This window comes from Simochromis diagramma, unplaced genomic scaffold, assembly GCF_900408965.1.
Source record: "Simochromis diagramma unplaced genomic scaffold, fSimDia1.1 OVJJ01000582.1, whole genome shotgun sequence".
Taxonomy (NCBI): domain Eukaryota; kingdom Metazoa; phylum Chordata; class Actinopteri; order Cichliformes; family Cichlidae; genus Simochromis; species Simochromis diagramma.
Window position 1 is genome coordinate 209743 of NW_024387397.1, and position 12433 is coordinate 222175.

General features: G+C 43.2%; 2 long non-coding RNA genes across 6 annotated transcripts; both read right to left on the reverse strand.

Annotated features, from left to right (window-relative positions):
- Positions 1-828: 828 nt before the first annotated feature.
- On the reverse strand, positions 829-3594 carry LOC120720401. 5 transcript variants are annotated; one of them, XR_005692924.1, is made up of 6 exons: positions 2918-3594; positions 2390-2724; positions 1967-2251; positions 1385-1816; positions 1287-1315; positions 829-1086 (listed from the first exon to the last, which is right to left on the reverse strand). It is a non-coding gene; the product is annotated as an uncharacterized LOC120720401 (long non-coding RNA). The 5 variants fall into 5 exon arrangements; XR_005692922.1 differs by having other exon boundaries at positions 829-1315; XR_005692923.1 differs by having other exon boundaries at positions 1287-1816.
- A 5890-nt stretch (positions 3595-9484) lies between these two features.
- Positions 9485-12433, reverse strand: LOC120720386. The gene is made up of 5 exons (XR_005692911.1): positions 12389-12433; positions 12286-12314; positions 12084-12128; positions 10651-10706; positions 9485-9731 (listed from the first exon to the last, which is right to left on the reverse strand). It is a non-coding gene; the product is annotated as an uncharacterized LOC120720386 (long non-coding RNA).

The following is a 12433-nucleotide window of genomic DNA, read 5'->3' on the forward strand; positions in this document are numbered from 1 at the left end:
TGTGTGTAAGCTGTGTGTGTGTGTGTCACAAAGTGTGTGTGCTACAAGTCAATTTCTAAGAATAAGATAATGCAAGTCAACTTCTGTGGATGTGTGTTTCTGTACTGATCTCTTGCGGTAAATGTCACAGAGTCACAGGGTCAGCTTCCTGTTTCAACAGAAAACTGTGTCTGGTGAAATATGTGAACATAAGTATAACATAACATTTGAAGCATAATCAAATAAAACATGAAAAACTCCCTGACAGCTGTGACTTTGGCCCTTTACGAATTCATAATAATAATAATAAAAACCTTTGCAAGGAACCTAGGAGTGTTTTTTTGACTCTAATCTAATGTTTGATAAACAGATTAATGCTGCCTTTGCTGTAACTGCTCCTAAGCTCCCTTCATGTCAGGACTTCCCCAACATTGGACACTTTTAACTGACCATTCATCCTCCTCTTTCTCTCATTTTTTACATTCATCAGGTCCTCAGAGTACTCGTTCCATCTTCCCAACACACTCTTTTCACTGTTTAGCACATTTCCATCTTTATCCATCTTACTCCACAAATTGTCTTTTCCTTCAGGGCCGACAAACTGACAACTTTCAACATAATCCATTTGATTTCCAGCTTCAAACTCGTGATAATGACGGACACTCTCTTCACCCTGAAACAGCATTCATGAAATCTTCCTTCAAGATTACAACTACTTGATTTACAGTGGAGTGAAAAAGTCTTTGGCTTCTTCCTTATTTCCTTTTTTTTTGTATGTTTTTCACATGTGAAAGTTTCAGATCAATAAACAAATTTAAATATGAGGCTATTTAAAAAAACAAACATCAATCATCCAAACAATTTATTCAAAAAATGGAATTTTGAAACAAGTGAGCTGTAAATACAAAATTGCAGTTGCACTAAAACACATTTTTGCATTGTCCAACTTTCTTATCTCTCGTCTGCTCTCACAGTGAGTCACACACATTTGTATTTACAGAGCACACTTTGACAAGTAGTCTAAACTCTGGGTGAAGTGTGTGATCACACCGAGTCCCAGCTGGTTTGAGGAGCAGACTGAGTCTCTGCAGGGTTTAAACTCAGTCCCTGGAAAACAGACACAGTCCAGTTATATCTGGATGAAAACTGTCTCTGTGAAGGCAGTTTTGTTTTTGTTAACACTCCCTCAGAGAGGGACAGCTGGTTCATGTTTATTTAATCCCATTATCCAAAGACACTTCTACATCATCATCCACAGTTATGGGTCAGTTTTAATTTAATATTGGATTATTGAGATTTGTGCTTACTGTGGTTTCATCCATCTGAGTTTTGTTCCCTAAAATGAGAGAAGAAAGTCAATTTCAGTTTCGTTTTAAAATTCAAAATCATTCAATCTTAAATGTACCTTTATGTCTTGTCCTTATATTGACTGTTGCAGCAGTTATTAAAAGCGCTGCTAATCCCACAGAGACAACAATGAACCTCAAAGAAACAAAAAATCTGTCAAACACAAAAAATGTGATTATTAAAATTATTTGGTTGCAGTTTTCTGTTCCGTGTAAATTCCTTTCTTTTAAAAATGTAACAGCATTTTATTAATAAATGTGCAAATTTCTGTGATATGATTTGTATTTAAAAGTATTTATATACAAAGTTAAAGTGAGTTTTCATTTGCATATCATTTCAAAAGCTCAAATAAATTTAAAATAAACAGATATTTATGCAATCAGCTTAATCTTCAGTCCTGCTTTTGAAGGACTCTTCATTGTTGGGGTTGTTTCTGATTTTGTGCTTATTTCAGTTTTTCTGGCTGGATTCTTTGTTGTTTTTGTGTCACCTGAATAAATGAAAAAGTAAAAGCACAAAAGTTTTTCATGTTTCTCATCTGATGTAAACATGAGAAACAATATTCTACTTTCACACTTGAAATATTTAAGTAAATGTTTGATGTGATTTTACTTATATTAACAGCTGATCCTGATCTCACCTGTTTCTTCACCTGATGGCTGACGGTCGAAGGTAAACAGCTGTACTCTTCTTGTGTTAGTGTCAGTCACTTCACATTTCAATATTTTATGACGTGATGAGTATAAATAATTATTCTTCAGAAAAGACACAGTGGCAGCGCAGTGAGTCTGTGAAGTCACTATTTCTTTGTTCTCTTTGTCCACATCTCGACCTTCGAGCAGCCACTTCACTGTGTGATGACACTGTTCATATGTCAGCACAGAGCAGCTTAACGTCACCGTATCAGTGTCCTTATGTTCAGTCACTGGTGAACATAATGTAACAAAGTGAGACAAACAGAGCGGAAATTAGTCAAGTTATCTTAATCAGTTTCAGTATGATTATTGAACATTTTATGTCCTGAAAAGATTTGAACTGAAAATATTTTGATGTAAATACTCACAGGTAATAACAGAGAGACGAGCCAAAGACTGATGAACCTGAGTGTGTTTAGATGGTGTTTCCTCGACTTCGTATTGTTGACAGTAATAAAGACCAACATCCTCGACTGTGAGCTTCTTTATAAGCAGAGAACAGTTCACTGTAACTCTCAGTCTGTCTGATTTAGTTTTAGCTTGTTCACCAATCTGTCCAAGTGTGATCAGCTCTACTGTTTCTCTGTTGAAGTAAAGATCCACTCAGTACCATCACAGTTATTTTGGTCGTCTAACACATTTACACAAGGCAGAGTGACGTCATCTCCAACTTTCATAAACATGGAGGCTTCAGTTACAGATACTGTTGAGAAGATTGAAGAGAAATATGATAGACATTAGAATACAGCACTTTTTACAGTCAGAGTGAAGATATTTTAGACACAAGTTCATAAACAGAGCATGCTCAGCTCTCTTATTTACTGTAAAGGTTGTTGACTGTAATAATATGAACAATATTTATTTGACTGCTATTTAAATGTTTCCTGTATTCTTACCTGCAATTTGAATCATGAGCATCAGACATGAAAACATTTGAATCCATCTGAATTCATCCATCGTGCTTCTCTGTCTCACTTCTTTCTTGTTCTTGATCTCGACTGTCACACCCTCTGAACTGTTGACTCTGTAAGACTGTTTGTACTTCCTGTCATCAGTGAGATGTCACTTCCTCATCACAGCTTTAGGGATCCAGTTGTTATTTTTGCTGATGATAATGTTTCATAGGTTGAGTATGTCAGCTTTTCATGTGTCTGAAATTCATGATTTTTATAAACATAATTTATTGTAATGAGAAATCACATTCAGCAGGTGCACTTTGTGTCTATTCCCACAGAGCATTTGTGACAGACTGACAGTGATTTAAATACTGATTGTTAGGATGAATTGAAGATGATTAACTGATAAACAGAATCCAGTCAAGCTATTTGGTGATTGGACTCTGATGGCCTTCACGGCTGATTGGATTCCAGCTGATGAAAGAATTTAGGCAGGACCCCCCACAGTCCAGACATGGTGGTGGTTAAGATGGAGAATTGGATGGAGCGCTGAGTAACATGTCTGGAAGGGAGATTGAAAGATGAGCAGGGAGATTTAAAGTACATGAAGTGGAGGCTGATTGGCTTGAAGAAGGCCGGGAGAAAGACGATTGGACTTGACCAGTGATGTCAGCAATCAGCTGGACAGTGTTTGAAAGTAAGTAAGTAAGTAAGTAAAATTTTATTTATATAGTACATTTCTAGATAGAAATCACAAAGTGCTTTACAAGATATAACAGTTTCTGCCTTCCTCAAGGAGAGCGTGAGGCAAGAGGCTAGGCATGCCCAGGAGCTCCAGTCACCCTTCTATGGGTCACGTTTGGCTTTGGGAGGGCCCCGCAGCCTCCAAACTGCCATGGCTACGGCCGAGCCAGCGCCTATGTCTCGGGCGATCAGGTTGAGCACGTGCTCATTCTCTCCAGTCGCTACACCTCCGCCTTCACCCCTGGATTACCAGTCCGACAAGAGGGTTAAGCGGCGGAGGAAGAAAGATTATGTGACGCCGGACGTTAGACTCACTCCACTGCAGTCCTTTGCTCTGTTTTTGGGACTGCAGCGTTCTGAGCTTCATAAACTCTCTGATTCCTCATCGCAGCCCGGTCCGTTGGAGGATTTACAGCCCAGTTTGCCACCCCCCACTTCCCGGAGGAGGCGACGCTCACACCGTCACCACTCTTTTTCTGCGGAACAACTCCCGGTGGTGAGTTATGATTGCTTTCGTTCCTCTGAGCTGGAAAAAAAACAATCATATGAACACTGCTAAGACTGAGACTGTTAAGACTGTCAGACGTGGTGGTGGTAGGAAGCTAAAAAACATTTTAGAGGAGTCTGTGTTTACTGAGCCTGCTCCTTCGCACCATTGTGTTCCTGCTCCCAGGGCAGCTCGGGCCCAGCATCCCCCTGCACCTGTTTCAGGTGAGGGAGGCTGAGGTCCAGCTGGTCCCTGCTCTGGTGTCTAGGCTGACTGAGCCTCTGCCTGTCGCTGCACCCGTACCAGCTCCTCGGGTGGGGACAGCAGCTGCCCAGCCGTTGACGGTGCCTGTCCCGGCTCCCAGGGTGAGGATGACCGGGAACCAGTTAGCTCCGGCACCCGTACCTTCTCCTCGGGTGGGAGTGGCTGGTGTTCGGCAGGTACCCGCACCTGTTTCTGACCTCGCTGGAGGCTCAGGTGAGCCCGTCCAGCAGTTTTCTTCAGGTTCTGGAGGCTCAGGGGAACTAGCTCAGCTTACTGCTAATCCACCGCCTTACCCACCATTACTACCATCTTTACAACAGTCGATACATATTAAACTTCTCTCCATAGCTCAGACATTAGCTCACCTATCGGCTCAGTCACCTGCTCAGTTACCGCCTCAGTTGTTTGCTCAGCCACCTGTCTCCGCTGGAGGGTCCGAGGGGCCGCTTCAGCCGTCTCTTCCTGCTGGAGGGTCCGAGAGGCCGCTTCAGCCGTCTCTTCCTGCTGGAGGGTCCGAGGGGCCCGTTCAGCCACCCGTCTCCGCTGGAGGGTCCGAGGGACCGCTTCAGCCGTCTCTTCCTGCTGGAGGGTCCGAGGGGCCCGTTCAGCCACCCGTCTCCGCTGGAGGGTCCGAGGGACCGCTTCAGCCGTCTGTTCCCGCTGGAGGGTCCGAGGGGCCCGTTCAGCCTCCTGTCTCCGCTGGAGGGTCCGAGGGGGGGCCCGTTCAGCCGCCTGTCTCCGCTGGAGGGTCCGAGGAACCGCTTCAGCCACCTGTCTTCGCTGGAGGGTCCGAGGAACCGCTTCAGCCGCCTCTTCCTGCTGGAGGATCCGAGGGGCCAGTTCAGCCACCTGTCTCCGCTGGAGGGTCCGAGGGGCCCGTTCAGCCACCAGTCGCCGCTGGAGGGTCCGAGGGGCCCGTTCAGCCACCTGTTTCCCCTGGAGGGTCCGAGGGGCCCGTTCAGCCTGTTGCCTTGTCAGCTGGGGGTCCGGGAGGACCCAGCCAGCACGTCCCAGTGTCTGCTGATGGTTCTGGCGAGGCCGTTCAGCCACCACCGGCTCCACCGCCTGGTCCGGCCTCAGCCTCTGCAGCTCCGCCTGCTCCTGAGGTCTCCATGCTGTCTGTTCCTGCACATCTTGTCCGGCCTGCTCGTCCTGCACGGCCTGCACGTCCTGTCCGGCCGATGACTGGACGTCGTTGCCGTCATGGACAGCCCTCTGAACTACGCCGCCGTCATGGACGGCTCCCTGAACTACGCCGCCACCAGTGCCTCCCGCCCGGCCGGCCTCCTGACCTGCTCCGCCGCCGGTGCCTCCCGCCCGGTCGGCCTCCTGACCTACTCCGTCGCCGCCGGTGTCTCCTGCCTGCCCGCCCCCCTGAACTGTTTGTGAACTGTTTTTCCTGGCCGCCTGCGCCTGTCGTGAGCCTGTTTCTTGTTCTGTTGCTTTCCGGGCTCCATTGTTTGTTCTTTTTTTTGTTTCTGGCTCCTTGTTTGGTTTTGTTTCGAGCCCTCCATCCTGTTTCCCCCGCCGCCCGCCCTGGTTGGGGTTTTTTTTTGTTTTTGTTTTGGTGTTTTGGTTTGGGCTGTCTGGAAGCCAGCCCTTAAGGGGGGGGTACTGTTAGGATGCCTGGGTCGTTGACCCAGGGTATTTGAGTTTATTATATTATTTATACTTTTTAGTCTTTGGTTTCTTTGAGTTCTGTCTTATGGTTTATGTCTCTGTCTTCTTTAGTTGCTCTGTCTCCCCTATCACCTGTATCCCCTTGTCTAGTTCGCGTCTCTGTGTATCCTTAGTTCCTATATCCCCGTGTTCAGTCAGTGTTTGTGTCTGCCCTGGTCCCACGTCTCTGTTCCCTCTGTAGTGCCTGCATGTGAGTCTGTGTTATGTGTTTCCTGTTTTACTTTGAAGGTCTCTGTCTTATCTCAGTGTGTTCAGTTTACGCTTCCTTTTGTCTCGTCAGTTCTGATTTGCCCCAGCTGTGTTTCCCTCCTGTTATTCATTCCCTGATTGCTCCTTCTGTGTATTTAAGCCCTGTGTTTCTCTATGTCCGTGTCGCGATCTACCGTTTACCTTGCTGTGTGTTCTGTCATTCCTCCAGTTTAAGTTTATTTTGAGGTTTTTCAGTTATGTTATATTTTGAGTATCACATTAAAGCCATTTTGAGTTCACGACTGTCTCCGGAGTCTGCACCTTGGGTCCTATTCCTGTCTGCACACAGCCACTCATAACAGAAAGACGATTGGACTTGACCAGTGATGTCAGCAATCAGCTGGACAGTGTTCGAAAGTGGAAGTGATGAAAAGCTCTGGCCACTAAACACCCAGGAAGTAGACAGAAGTGTGATTATAAGTCTTCCTCATTGTACCCGTGAAGGCTGAACTTAAGCTTCATGTGTTTCACTCCCTGAAAATAAACAGACGACTGAGGAAGTTGAATGTGTGAAGTTTAAGATAAATGTTTCTATTAATGCAGCTTCTCTTTCTTTAAAATGTAAGAAAATGAAAGCACATAACAAGGTTCTGTTGAAGGGTCAAACACCTCAGCCACCACAGTTGGACTTTTGATGTCTAATAGATCATTTGATTACACAGCTGCAGCTACAGAACATAAAGCAGGTCTGAGACGCTCCTCTTCCTCATTGTTGAACTGAAGACGTTTCTGAGAACTGAAAGTGTTTTGGTGAGAGTGTGGCTACAACAGCAGCAGAGCTCATGAGGTTTGACTTTATAATAACGGACAGTTAAACATCAGAAACACAAACTATTATCACAATTGTTGAACGCTGACAGTATGAAATCGGTTTAAGGGTTTAGAGAGTTTGTGTTCAGTCTTTCACAGTTGTGTGAGGAGAGCAGGAAGGAGGCAGGACAGACTCAAACTATCTGTTGGTGTTTTATTGATATATTTAAAACAGAAATTGTGACCAAGCAAGCAGAAGATGTTTACCAGGGTTGTGAAGCAAAGGTTTCTGCAAAGGACACATCTGTGCATCCTTGATTGTAACTCCTGCAGCAAGTCTCCTCTCCTCTCTTTCCTCTGAGTTAAAACATCCTTTAACATGGTTTACTTGTTTTACTGAAAATGATTTGCAGCTCATGAGCAGGAGGCACAAAATTGAAAATTGAGACAAGTCTTGGGAGTGGTGTCATTAAAGCTGCTGGTAGAGTGCTCAAAGCCTGCGCCGACCAGCTGGCTCCTGTGTTCACTAGACTATTCAACCTCTCCCTGACACATGCCTCTGTCCCTCACTGCCTGAAATTGTCAACAATAGTCCCAGTCCCCAAGTCCACCACCATCAGTAGCCTCAGTGACTACAGACCCATCGCACTGACTCCAGTGGTTGCAAAGTGCTTTGAGAAGCTGGTCCTAAAACACATAAAGGACTGCCTCCCACCCAGCTTCGACCCCCACCAGTTTGCCTACAAGGCAAATAGGTCCACAGAGGATGCAATTTCCACTGCTCTCCACTCCGCTCTGCATCACCTGGAGAATCCTGGGACATCAGTAAGAATGCTCTTCGTTGATTTCAGCTCAATACTATCATCCAAGACATTCTTATAGACAAGCTGGTAAACTTGGACTCCCCCCCTCCACATGTGCATGGATCAAAAACTTCCTCACAGACCGTTCACAGTTAGTTAAGGTTGGCAACCAGCGATCATCCACCCTGTCACTCAGCACTGGCTCACCACAGGGATGTGTGCTGAGTCCATTATTATACCCCATCTACACCAGCGACTGCACCCCTACGCACCCCTGCAACATCATCATCAAATTTGCAGACGACACCACTCTGATGGGGCTCATCACCAACGATGATGACACCGCCTACAGGGATGAGGTCCAGCGACTGTCAGAATGGTGTAACTACAATAACCTCACGCTAAACACCAAGAAAACCAAGGAAGTGGTCATGGACTTCCGCAAAACAAGAACTGACCCTCCTCCCCTCTCCATAAAAGGTGACTATGTGGAGAGGGTGTCCTCCTTTAAGTTCCTCGGCACCCACATATCCGAGGACCTATCCTGGTCCACAAACACATCAGCCCTAGTGAAGAAAGCCCAGCAGCGCCTCCATTTCTTGAGGGTTCTGAGATGGAACAGGCTGCAGACTGACCTCCTAGTGTCCTTCTACCGTGCCACTATCGAGAGTGTGCTGGTGCACGCCATCCCTGTGTGGTACGCTGGTTGCACAACAGCTGACAAGAAGAGACTACAGAGGGTCATCAGAACTGCAGAGAAGGTGATCGGCTGTCCACTCCCCTCCCTGGACTTAATTGCCAGCTCAAGATGTCTCTCCAGAGCCAGGGCAATTATAAAGGACCACCTCCATCCTAACCACCACCTCTTCAACATCCTGCCCTCTGGAAAAAGGCTCAGATCCATCAGGTGCAAAACCAACAGACTAAAGAACAACTTCTTCCCGTGGGCTGTCAGAACTCTTAATGCAAACTAAGAGTGTGTAAAGACTTCCCCAACACATCCACCCTGACACTGCTGTTGATCATCTATGTGCAATATCTCAGTCTTTCCATGTTCTGTGCAATATTTTTGGCTCATGTGCAATTATTTTGGTCCCAGTCTGTTTCAATGTTTCCTACACATACACCATGTATATAGTTCCACTCACATATGTATACATATACACTGTTTTTTATTTTATTCTATTTATTTAATTATTTATTTATTTTCCGCCTTCGTTGTATATTTGTTTCTCTTCTTACTTTAGCACCTTTGTGGTTCAGCTACCCAATTTCGCTGTGCAAGAAACTGCACAATGACAATAAAAAGCTCTAAGTCTAAGTCTCTAAGTCTCTAACAGGTGACTGTGCAAATACTGGAAAACTGAGGACCTCTGGCGGATAAAAGGAATAATACACAAAAAAGTGCTCAGACATAAACTGTGAGAGTTTAAAATTTGTTCTGCAAAAATAGAGTTTCACCAAATTAATAGAAATGCATGTTTTCCAGATTACATTACTATAAAAAAGAATATTCAAGATATTGATTCAGATTCTATTTAATCATCATGAAAGACATGTTATAAAACTCATACTGGACTTTTGGCACTGCACATATTTCACTTACACAAACTATAAAGGCATTAAAGGCATTTAACAACAGTCATATTATAAGAGAGGATTAAGACTTGAATACACATCTTCTATCAGATTAAAATAACAACAGCGTGAAACACAAAAACTGTTAACATTGCTTTAAAGTTCTCATCTAGTTTATATTTACCTATAAAACCAGATGAGATGACATTGATAATATAACAGCAGTTTTCTCTGCTGAGTTGATGTTGCTGATCAGTGGCTGGACGACAAAAACAAAACATAATCAGAATCAGAAAAATGTATTAATCCCTAAAGAAATGATGTGGTTACACAATGATAATAACATCATAAATGTTGCTTTGGCTCATTGACCTCAGGTATTTGAATTTCTCCACCTATATTACCTCTACTCCCTGCAGCATCTCTGTTAAACCTGTCTCCCTCTCATTCACACAACTTCTCTCCAGAACACTCCTCCACCGCTACAGGCCGTCTTTCACCTGTTTCTTAATGTTGTCCACAAACATAATAGACCAGAGACTCCTGCCTGACCTCAACTGTCAACCTACCCATCATCATAAAAATGAGAACAAAATAAAGAGCATAGATTCCTTTCAGTACTTTGGATTTCTTTTCTTTTGACAGAGGAAAAATTCAAAATAAGATGAACAGTAAAAACAGGTAATAAATAATAAAAATAGAAGCTAAGGAAGATCTTCAGAACACAAATTTGAAACTCAAATACAACTCAAAACTCTAGGACCATGGCACTGAATCCTGTGTGCTGTTCAATAGTCTAGCAATAGTTTTAGTTGTATGTTTTCTATCCAGCCTTCTCTTAGAGCAACTGCTCACATCCATAGCAAAGAACTCCTGGTACCAATTATATTTTCATTTTAAAAAAGGAAAAATAAGTGTATTATAATGTAGCTGGGCACTGTCCCAAAAACTGGTGTTTCTTTAAATCTGTTGGACCCATAAACAATATTCAAAAACTGTCTTTCCATTAAATGCAAATTCTTTTTTTTTCCCAACAGCTTGAACTATGTTATTTTAAAATTGACAGTAGAGCAGAAGTCACTGCATCATTTCATCATCAACACGAACCTGAAAAAAGCTGTCTGATATATAGATAAAATAATAACAAACAAACATACAGATATCACTAAACAAAACACCTTATCTTGGTTTTCTAGGTGTTGCTGATGGTGACATAGGAAACTTCAGGATCCACCTAAACAATGAAGAGAAAAACATGCTGACTCCTCAGTAATATCCATCCACTTATCCTTTTCAGGGTCGCGGGGGTGCTGGAGCCTATCCCAGCTGTCATAAGGCGAGAGGCGGGGTACACCCTGGACAGGTCGCCAGTCTGTCGCAGGGCCAACACACAGAGACAGACAACCATTCACACTCACATTCACTCCTGCATTCACACCTATGGGCAATTTAGAGTTTTCAATTGACCTATACCTTTAGAAGTGCTTGTATGAATGGGTGAATGAGGCATGTTGTTTACAGTGCTTTGACTACTCTGGGAGAGTAGAAAATTGCTATATAAGAATCAGTCCATTTACCAATAAAAAACCCCACTGCAAAACACACAAAACAAAATAGAAATAAGAAAAATGGTAACAGACATAGGGGAAAAAACGTAAATAGGAAAAACGAAAACAGAAATAGGAAAAAACAGATTTCCAAAAGCAAAGGGAAGTGTTTCTGGGGAGACAATAACCCGACGGACCAGTTGCAGGAAGCCAAAACATGCTAGGTGTGTTTTATCATGATTCATATAATACTGATGATGGATTTTTAGGCTAATAGTTAGGCTAACACATATACCACTCATCTTTTCTTTCCTCACAACACCGATAAATCCTCCACTTCTTTTAAGTGTCTCCCAGCGCAATTCTCAGCATATTTGGTTCCTGCAACTGGTCCGTCGGGTTATTGTCTCCCCAGAAACACGTTGTGTTTTTGGAAATCTGTTTTTTCCTATTTCCGTTGTCGTTTTTCCTCTTTTCGTTGTGTTTTGTGTGCTTTTGCAGCATTTTTCTTATTGCTGGTGTTTTGTTAAGTTGCAGTGGCCTCTCAGGGCCACCGTACAACTGAGTTCCTAGTCTCCACTATGGCCTAATCTCCTCATGTGTATTTAAAGCCCCAGTTTGCTTCTGTTCTTTGTTATGTTCTATGTTCCTTAGAGGCTAGTTTGTGAGTTCCAGGTTTTTAGTGTTGCCTGAATTATTTTGTGTTTTGCATTTGGCCTGCTAAGGTCAGCAATAAAGCTGCTTTTTGAGTTTAACATGGATTTGAGTTCTGCACTTGGATCCTACTTTGCCAACAGCTATCCTTGAAAATATGTCTCACTGTAATGCAACATAAACAACTCTTCATTCATCACTTTAATTTCTCAGAAATGATGTCTCAAGATATTGCATTTGTGTTTTGACCTCTTACTTCAGGTTTACGATTCATGGTGTGGTCTACTGATTTTATTTTTGGCCTAACTTTCTTATCTTTTGGATGCTTTTTCAGTTAGTGTCATGCATTTACAATTTTTTAGAGAATAAGAAGAAGTGTTTTTAACTCTGGGTGTAGTGGGTGATCTCACCGAGTTCTGATTGGTTTGAGTCTCTGCAGGGTTTGAACTCAGTCCCTGAAAAACAGACAATAGTGCGGTTACATCTGGTGGAAAAGCATTTCTATGAAGGCAGTTTAGTTCTTGTTAACACTCCCTCAAAGATGAGCGGTTTATTTAATTGTCTTTTTAGTGGCAGATATAGGAATATTTAATTATATGTTTCAAAACTCACAGGATTTTCATTCTTCTGCATTTTGTTTCCTGGAAAGACAAAAACAGTCAACTCTAACATTCATAGAACAACTTACAAATGTTGTATCTGTAAATGTTCTCACCTTTCATTCTTTTCCTTATAATGAAACACATGCTGTTATCAGCAG